Here is a 9,318-nt window from a genome sequence, read left to right as displayed (position 1 = left end):
GGAGCCAAAGAACCCAAGCCAGGCCTGGAGAAGGTGGCCAGGGTGTGTGTTTGCCTGATCAGATGGGGAAGGAGGACGTTCCAGGGCCCAGGGTGCCAGAGATGGACAGTGAGCAGGGCAGTGTTTATAGCAGCCCTGGGACATGCCACCATGTGTCACACTTCAGATGGGAAGAGGACACAGACCACATCCCTCAGGACCCCAGGGACAAGTTGCAGGATGCTACCAGGTCACCCATGGAGCCTGGAACTCAGTGGGCTGGGGAGGCTCCCATGTCCCATGGTGGCTGGTACTGCCATCTCAGCACCAGCCCCACTCCATTCTGGTGGATATGGCCTTGCCAGGTGTGCAAGAAAAGAGCTCTCTGTTCAAAGTCTTGCCTGCCCAGGGACAGAGCCAGGAGACCTGGTTTATAACTAGTGTATGTCCTCCAGTTATAAGACCCACAGGTCTGTGAAATCCCTCACTGGGTACCCGGTGCCATCTCTTAGCACGTGGGGAAGAATCCCCACAGGAACCAAACCCAAAGCATTCCATAAACTTTCCAAAAGGATAAGACAAAGTTCAAAAGTAGCAGTATCTTCAGAAGAAGATATACAAGTGACCAACAAAAATATAAAAAAGTGTTCAACATCTTTAGTAATTAGAAAAATGCAAATCAAAACTACTGTAGGATTTCATCTCACCCCAGTCAGAATGGCAGTTATCAAGAATACAAGCAATGACAAGTTTTGGAGAAGACTTTGGGGAAAAGCTGCACCATATATTCCTATATTCCTGGTGGGATTGAAACTTGGTTCAACCACTTCAGAAAACAATGTGGATATACCTCAAAAAAACTTGAAATGGAACCACCATTTGATCTGGCTCTCTCATTCCTTGGTCTGTACTCAAAGGACTTAAAAATCAGCATACTATAGTTATAGCCACACCAATGTTTATAGCAGCTGAATTCACAACAGTTAAACTGTGGAACCAACCTAGATGCCCACCAATAGATAAATGGATAAAGAAAATGTTATTTATATACAGAATGTAATATTACTCAGCATAAAAGAAAATAAAATCATGGCATTTGCAGGTAAATGGATGGAATTAGAAAATATCATTTTAAGCAAAATAAGACAACCCTAAAAATCTAAAGGCAAAATGTTTTCTCTGATTAGTGGATATGATCTATGATAGAGGGGCATGGGAAGAATGGAGGAACTCTGGATTGGGCAAAGGGGAGGGTTTCTGGGGGGTAGGAAAGATGGTGGAATGATGTGGACATCATTACCCAAGGTACATGTATGATTGCATGAATAGTGTGTTTCAAATCATGAATTGAAATGTTGCACTTCATTTTGTGTATGATGAATTAAAAAAGCACTCTGTTGTCATGTACAACTATAGAGAACAAATAAAAAAGAATAAGATTGGGAAAAAAAATAAAAAATAAAAACATTTGGAAGTGTTTCTTCCCTTTCAGTTTCATAGACTAATTTGAGGAGTGTTGATCGTAGTTATTCTTTGAAAGTGTGATAGAACTCAGCTAAGACTGCATCTGGTCCTTGGCTTATCTTTGCTAAAAGTTTTCTTATTATTTCTTCAGTCTTTTTATTTTTAATTATTTTTATTTATATTGTTCTTTTAAGTATACATGACAGTATAGTGTATTTTGATATATTATGTATACATGAAGGCTAACTTCAATCTTGTCATTTTATATTTGCTGCTTAGGTTTTCTATATCCTCTTAGTTCAAGTTAGGTAGGTAGAAATTAGTTGTTATTGTATAGATTATTCAGTTCACTAAAATAAAAGTTTTCAAATTAGCCTTTACTGATCACCTGGATTTCAAAAATATCTGTGATACACACACACACACACACACACACACACACACACACACACATATATATATACACCTCAAACTTTGTAAGATTGAGTCTTCTTTCTCTTTTTCTTGAGCGTTATTTTGGTTAGGGTGGAGTTCAAATATTTTTATTTTTCAAAGAAACAACTCCTTGAATCATTAATTCTTTGTTTTATAATTTTATATTCATTAATTTTAGTACCTATATTAATTACTTTCTGTCTTCTGTTGATTTTGGAATTAGCTTGCTCTTGCTATCTCAAAGCCTTGAAATGTAAAATTACTATTTTGCTGGGAGATTTTTTTTTAACATATAAGCACTAAATGCTATAAACTTTCCAGTAGAACTGCCTTTCTAGTGTCCCAGAGATTCTGATATGTGTATATTTATCTCATTTGTTCTGAGAATTATTTTATTTCTCCCAGTTTCTTCCAAGACCTATTTTTTATTCAAAATTATATTATTCAACCTCTGATTTAAAGTGATTTCTGCTTTTTTCTTGTTATTGATTTCATTTTAAAAATATTTTCAAGGAAGTTTTAATGATATAAAGAAGCACTTAAGACATGAAGTTGGGAATAAAACTCTTTCTACTGTTATTTTGAAACTTAAAAGAAAATTGTTCTAATTATTATACATGATGATAGAATGCATTTTGACACATCATATTGTTGGAGACCAGCTCCAACAGGGGGTCTCAGGAGACGAACGGATGGTGAGGAGTCGGAGAAAGAGGGGTGGAGAAACAACACAGACACCAAAGTGAAGGTGTTGATCCCAATCTTTACTTGTGAAGTCGATCATATATACTTTTCATTTTGGCAGGCTTACAATACTTTGTGGTTACAAAACAGGAATCATTGTTCAAAGAAACAAAATATTACGTAGCTACAATTAGAATAGAAGAATATATCTTGGCTTATGCATAAGCAAGCATTTGTACTTTCAGTTTGCGTTTTGCTTTGAGCTGTTTCTGCTTAGTTAACTTTTAATAATAGTTAGAAATGTCCCAAACTGTGGCCTATACCTTGACTATTCTTTCTTGACTTACTGACTGGAACCGGTGCCATGGTTACGGCAAGTGGTTGACTTGTTATTAATTTTAATCAAACAAGAGTAAGAGCACAAACCATTGTGCACAGGAACAAGAACAAGTTGCCCAGTACTAAGCACCAATCTGTCTTCTTAACATTAATTTTTCTTCTCTAGATTTTAATTTAATTTCTCAAAAACTTCCTTGACAGGAATACAGGGAGTTGTTCATTAGACATTAACAATTTACGCTCCACAGCTGAATCATTGCATTTAGAGCAAACAGATCTATTCTTTAGAAGTAGTTGCATTAGTTGGGAAAGTCATGTTTTTTCCTTCATACTTAATGGTCATATGAGAAGTTGCAACTATACTTATTAAAGGAATACAAAAACAAACCAGCCCATTCCCAGAAACATACTGCGCTCCTCCAGAGGATGGACGCCTTGCACCATCCACCTCAGTAGGGCCTTGCCATTGCCTGAGTCAGGGGAGGGGCGCAGCATCATATAATTTTACTTCATTGAGATATTATTTGAAGTACTTTCAGGAATTATTTGATTCTTTTGTATTTGCTAAAATTTGCTCTTTGTCCTAAAATATTCTGAAATTTGGAGAATGTTTCAATGAAATGGGGGAAAAAGTGAATTTGATTTTTGATGGGGGATAAAATGTTACATATATATTGGGAAGGTCTATTTAATTAACAGTATTTTTAGGTCTGAACAGTCATTACCTAGTTTATGTTTGAATGATCTATTGATAAGAGAATTTTCTGATGGATCAGTGGAACACAGTTTTTATTGTGAGTTAGCAGACCCTATGAGGGAATACAGTTTTGTGTGCCCTTCTGAAGAAAAACTCCATGTATCCAAACTTGTCAAATCTGGTTTGGATTTCCCTCATGTAAATTTCAGAATCTGTGGATACCATCCCACACTAGTTTTCTATAGGATGGTCCTTTGTAAGAACTCTTTGTGGGGTGCACTGTTATGTGTGTGATGTCATTATTTGCTGTCAGAATTCCCCCCATGAAATGCCTTCCATGAACCTATACATTTGAATGAAATTTGTGTGTATTTGAAACTCTGGTACTCATGATTGTGGACCCTCTGAGAGATGCTAGGACACAGGAGCCTCTATCCCTGATTGATATGTTTGCCATAACAGCCACTGGTGCTTATTAGCCGGCTCAGAGATAGAATACCTGCAATCTATGCTGGATATTTCTGTTGGATATTGGGGTGATGGTAGTAGAGGGCTCAGGGCTGTTGCTGGCTTCTATGGATCATGGATCACCCACTCTTTGATTTATTAGCAGCAGCTTTTGTCTAACTGCTTGGCATCTGTCTATGAGTGGGAGGTGAATGTGTACAGGCCCTTTGTGGAAGGTTTGGGCACTATTTTGTCATGAAAGCCTTCACTCTAGATGCTACAGATCACAAGCATTTTACCCATCCCTGGGACATGGTGGCAATTGTCCCATCTTCATATGCACTTCTACAGCCAGTGATACTGAGATACTTTTCAGGAGAAATACTCCCTGGAGGAGTTTGGTTTCACTCTACTCCCCTTGTCTGTGATGGGAGAAGTTTTCCGTAAGTTTAAATTAGCAGTTTTCCTTTTACAAGATCTTTCCAAATGGATTATTAGAATGTTCCATTTTAGAGGCATTATTACTTTCTAAAGATGTAGAGAAACTATACAGATTTAATTTCTTCTAGGGAAGCTGGCTAGTGTGATCTTTACAAAATGACTCTGCCTGGCAATTTTTTTCCCCAGCAATTTGAGCCAAATTATGCCTCTTTCACTTCCTACCCTTCAACGATAGTGGCTTTTTCCCATTTTAATTTGGAAAATTAATTTGGTCTGCTTTCTTTTCAACTGTTTTTAAGGAAGTGAGCATGTGTGCTTTGCATCCCTTTTTTTCTCCTTTTCTTACTGCATTCCTCAGACCCCACCTTGGTCATGGCTCTGGGTCAAGGAGGTCTTTCCTTATTTTCTGTTCCAATAATTTTAAATTACTTGTCCCCTCATGTCAAGCTGCCAAATATTAAGTTTTAGAATATTCACTCTGTTACCCATCTCTCTGACAACTATTCTTTCATTGCTTCAATTCTGGGCTATGGAGTTTGGGGTTTCTTCCTTCCTAAAGTTAAGGATCTCGAATGTCTTTCAAAGTGGATTGGGAACCAGAGCTGTACTATTGGGAAATGATAAGGTGGGGCCAAGTGTAAGCTCTTAGGGTGTTTAAGAGTGTTACCTCAAAGATGGTTGTGGCACTTTGCTCCAATTCTGTCTTTCTTCTGGCTTCCTGACTAGTGATAGGTAGGAAGTTTTACAGCACCCTGTTGTTTCCCTATTATTTCTATCTGGCACCCTCAGTAGCAGCCTAAAATCAATGAATTAATCTGATCATAAATTCAGACCTCTAAAACCATAAGCCAAAAAAATCCTCTTTATAAGATGTTTATTTCATCTTATTCATGTTTAAAATACTTGTATTTTTTATAGCAATAGAAACTTTAGATATGATTGGTACTGAGAATTGGAACATTATCTATTACTTGATGCCTGATAATGTGGGGGGAAGACTTTGCAAATGGTTTGTGGGAAGAATTTAGAAAAGTTTGGGAGATGTGGTTAAACAAAGCTTAGAGCTTAATGGAAACTTTAGATGGGGGCTCTGAAAATCAGAATGTTGATATATGTATGAACAGTAAAGTTGATATAGATGACATTTCAGAGGGAAATGAGGACTCTATTAGGAATTGATCTAGGAGGCCATCCAGGTATCATGGTAAGTAATATGAATGTATTTATTACAATCTCTGCTATATGTAGGAGACCAAGTTTAGAGGAGAAGGATTAGTTTACTTGGCAGAGAAAATTTGAAGACAGGGGTGTTGCTGAATGCTTGTATCTAAATTATGGTGAGACTTAAAGTCAAAAAAGAGTACAGTGGGAAGATGTGAAAAATTTGCCACGCACATGTAGGTTTTTATTTCCCCCAGGTAGTTCTGTTAAAATGAAGCTGAAGGCTTCGTGTTGGGACAGTAGTGAGGATATTTTGAGGGCATCTTGGGAATCTTCAAGCTACCTCATCCATAACAAGCTTTAATATTTTTGAGGTATAAAATTGTTTCTAAGATTTTCATTTGAGAAAAGAGTCCCAGGATATCCAGTACACCCAAGATTCCTAGTAGCAAGAAGACACTCAGAGATTGCTGCAGCAATGGTTCAAGCAGGCTTATGTATGATTTGCACAGGTGACATACCTGTTGTTTTATACATGGTACTATCTTTCTAAACATCCATAATTTAAGAGTTATGGTGTCATAGCTTCTTAGATATTTCAAAGAAAAGCATGGGAGGCCTTGTGGTATGTAGCCAGGTTGGAATCCCTAAAGCATCTCCAGAAGAGTGATAAAGCTATGGGAGTAAAATTGTAGTTAAAATTGAGACTCCAGGAAGACAGAGATTCCAACAACATGAAAAATATGCTAAAGAAAGTTATAGGCAGGCAGCAGAGTCAGCCATATAGAGACAATCCGAACTTCAACATAGAGAGAAATTATGTGAACTTCAACCAGCATAATTTATCATAGGGTTAGGACTGCCTAAGTCCTTGGGACCCCACATATAAAAAAAGAGTCTCTAATATTTCATATTTTCTCTGTGCATTTCAGTTTTGTTTTGTTCCAAACCCTTCTATTTTACTATTTCTTCTTTTTGGAACAAGAAATAACTTATTGCTTATGCTTATTCAAACATTTTACTTTGGAATTAAGCAATTTTTTTGTTTTATTTTTTACATGGAACTACAGCTGAGTTTGTTCATTAAAGGAGTTTATGGACTTGGACTTTGAGAAATGCTAGTACTTTGGTGATGGACTGAGTGAATTTTACATAATGAGATAGACTTGAAGGACTAGGGACAGGATATTGTAAAGACCAGACTTAGATCTTGAATAATCCTCAACGGGTCATGTTTTGGAGGCTTGGTCCCAAGGAGATGCCATTGGGAATAGTTAAAACCTTTAAGAGGTATATTAAGGTTTAGATTAAGTGTCCCCAAAAGCTCATGTGTGAGACAATGCAAGAAATTTTAGAGAAAAATGATTGAGTTCTGAGAACCTTAACCTAATCAGTGAATTAATCCCCTGATAAGAATTAACTGAGTGGCAACTATAGACAGATAGGGTATGGCTAGAGGAAGTGCATTCATGGGGCGTGTCCTTGGGGTTTATACCATTTGACATGTTTGTGCTTGTTGAGAAGAGCCATGTCTCCAGCTACTATCCTCTTCGCTGCTATCCTCTCCCACACCCTTCTGCCATGATGTTTTGACTCACCTTTGGCCCTGAGGAATAAAGTCAGCCATCTATGGACTAAAAAATGTAAGCCCCTGGGAGCACATAGATTTGCTTTTATACATTTTGTCCCTGGTTACTTTAAGTTGTTCTTGTCAGGCATTTTTTGGACAATGATGAAAAGCTGACTAAAACACTGCTGTTGCTTGTTTTAGAATTTCATTTTCTTGAAATGTGATTATTTTTATCCTTCTGCTTCCACTATGGTCATGTCTTTGCAGCTTAAGTGAGTTTTTTGTTGAAGGCATTTTGTTGAATTTTGGATCTTGTTTTTAATCCATTAAATCAGTCTGTGTTTTAAAATTGTACAATAAAGATCATTTGCATTCAGAATTATTATTGAAAAGTATGTGTTTTGTTCTGTCAGTTTATTGATTTTTCTGTTTCAAAAATTCTGTTGATTTTCTTCTTCCTTATTTATCTTGGAAATTTGATGTAATCAATGCCATCATCAAATGCCATCACTGTAGTAATGGCATTTCATTCTTTCCTATTACTCATTTGTGAGTCTACTCTCTTTAATGGAATTTATTTTCATACTCATGTTTGTCTTTCTTCCTCTTTTGTGTACTAAATTCCACTAAGCATCTTCTATAATATTTCTTTAGTAATCATGAATTCACTTGGTTCATGCTTTTTTTTGTGAAGATCTTTATTTCTACTTTTTTTTTCTTTCAGGTCATAAAATATGTTGTCTGACATCCTCCTGGCCTTTAAAATTTCTTCTTTAAACCTTTAAATGTCATTTAGCAAGTGCTAAAGTGACTTTTTAAAAAAATACTGTTTCTTTTTTTTCTGTACATTTGGGAACTTGATTAGACTGTATTTTGGACAGAATTTAAAAAAAAATCACATCTATCTGTGAATTTTCTTCTCTGTCTATATGTCCATATCTTTCCTAAGGCTTGTAAATTTTTCTTGTATTATTTTACTGTGTTCTCTTGGTCTTCATCATTTTCCCTCCATTATGTTGCTGACTATGTGTAAGTTTGAGCTTTTAATGATGTCCCAAGTATATGTTTTCTTCTTAGTGTCTTTTTTCCTGTGATATTTTGAAAGTTCTGTCCTAAAACTGTGATGTATTTTATTTTGTTTGATGTAGTCTGTTGTTTAAGCTCTCAGATTGTTTTTTTTAATCTGACAGATGAAGCTCTTTATTTCCTAGATTTCTTTGTGATTATTTTCTAACATTTTGCTTTATCTGATTATATTCTGAATTTTCTTCCTGATTTTATGTTTATCTTTATTCTCCTGGATTACACTGAACTTTCTAAGCTATTAACTGAATTCTTTATGAAGCATTTTATCCACTTTAATGTCTTTAAAATCTGTTACTAGAGTTATTATCTTTAGATAGTTGTATTCCTTAATTATTATATTTATTTTGTTTTTATGGTGCATCAGGAGGAGTATATATCTATACTACTTGTTTATAATGATTTTCTTAGGAAGTGGCTTTCTTAATGTGTACTCTGGGGTACAAGTTTCTCAAGCAATGTTGAGTTTATTTTCAGATGGATAGCTTAGGATAAACTTTCTGGAACTTCTTTTGATGTGATAAGGAAATTGGGTTCAATTTGCCTTGTCAGTCAGAAAGATACTCTAGTAGTTCAGGGAGATATTGTTTAGATAACAGAGCATTTGTGGTGCTATAATATTACTACTCTAGCAGGAGAGTGGTGACCTTTATCAGGCAAACAGATATTTTAATCAGCTTCCCCTCAAAATTTAATTTTGACTAAGGTTTTAACTTTATGGTCACTTTCTTTATGGTTACTGAGCCTATGGTGAGACAGAACATTGCACTGGAGAAGATGGTGTACAAAAGTCCTCACACGATTATTAGAAACCAAAGAGAGAAAAAGAGAAAGAATAAGGAACTGAGAACAAAATCTTTAAGGACATGCCCACAGTAGCCTTCTTCCTTTAACTTGATTAATAAATAAATATTCACTATTTTACAGTTCTTCTCATCTAGTAAAATTTCCACCATGGTGCTACAATTTGGGGATAAGTCCTTCAGTATTTGTCCTGGGGGATATTGCAGACAAACCA

The sequence above is a fragment of the Marmota marmota genome, unplaced genomic scaffold (genome assembly GCF_001458135.2).
Source record: "Marmota marmota marmota unplaced genomic scaffold, marMar, whole genome shotgun sequence".
NCBI lineage: Eukaryota > Metazoa > Chordata > Mammalia > Rodentia > Sciuridae > Marmota > Marmota marmota.
The sequence above is the reverse complement of the archived record's forward strand: the minus strand, read 5'-3'. Positions refer to the sequence as shown.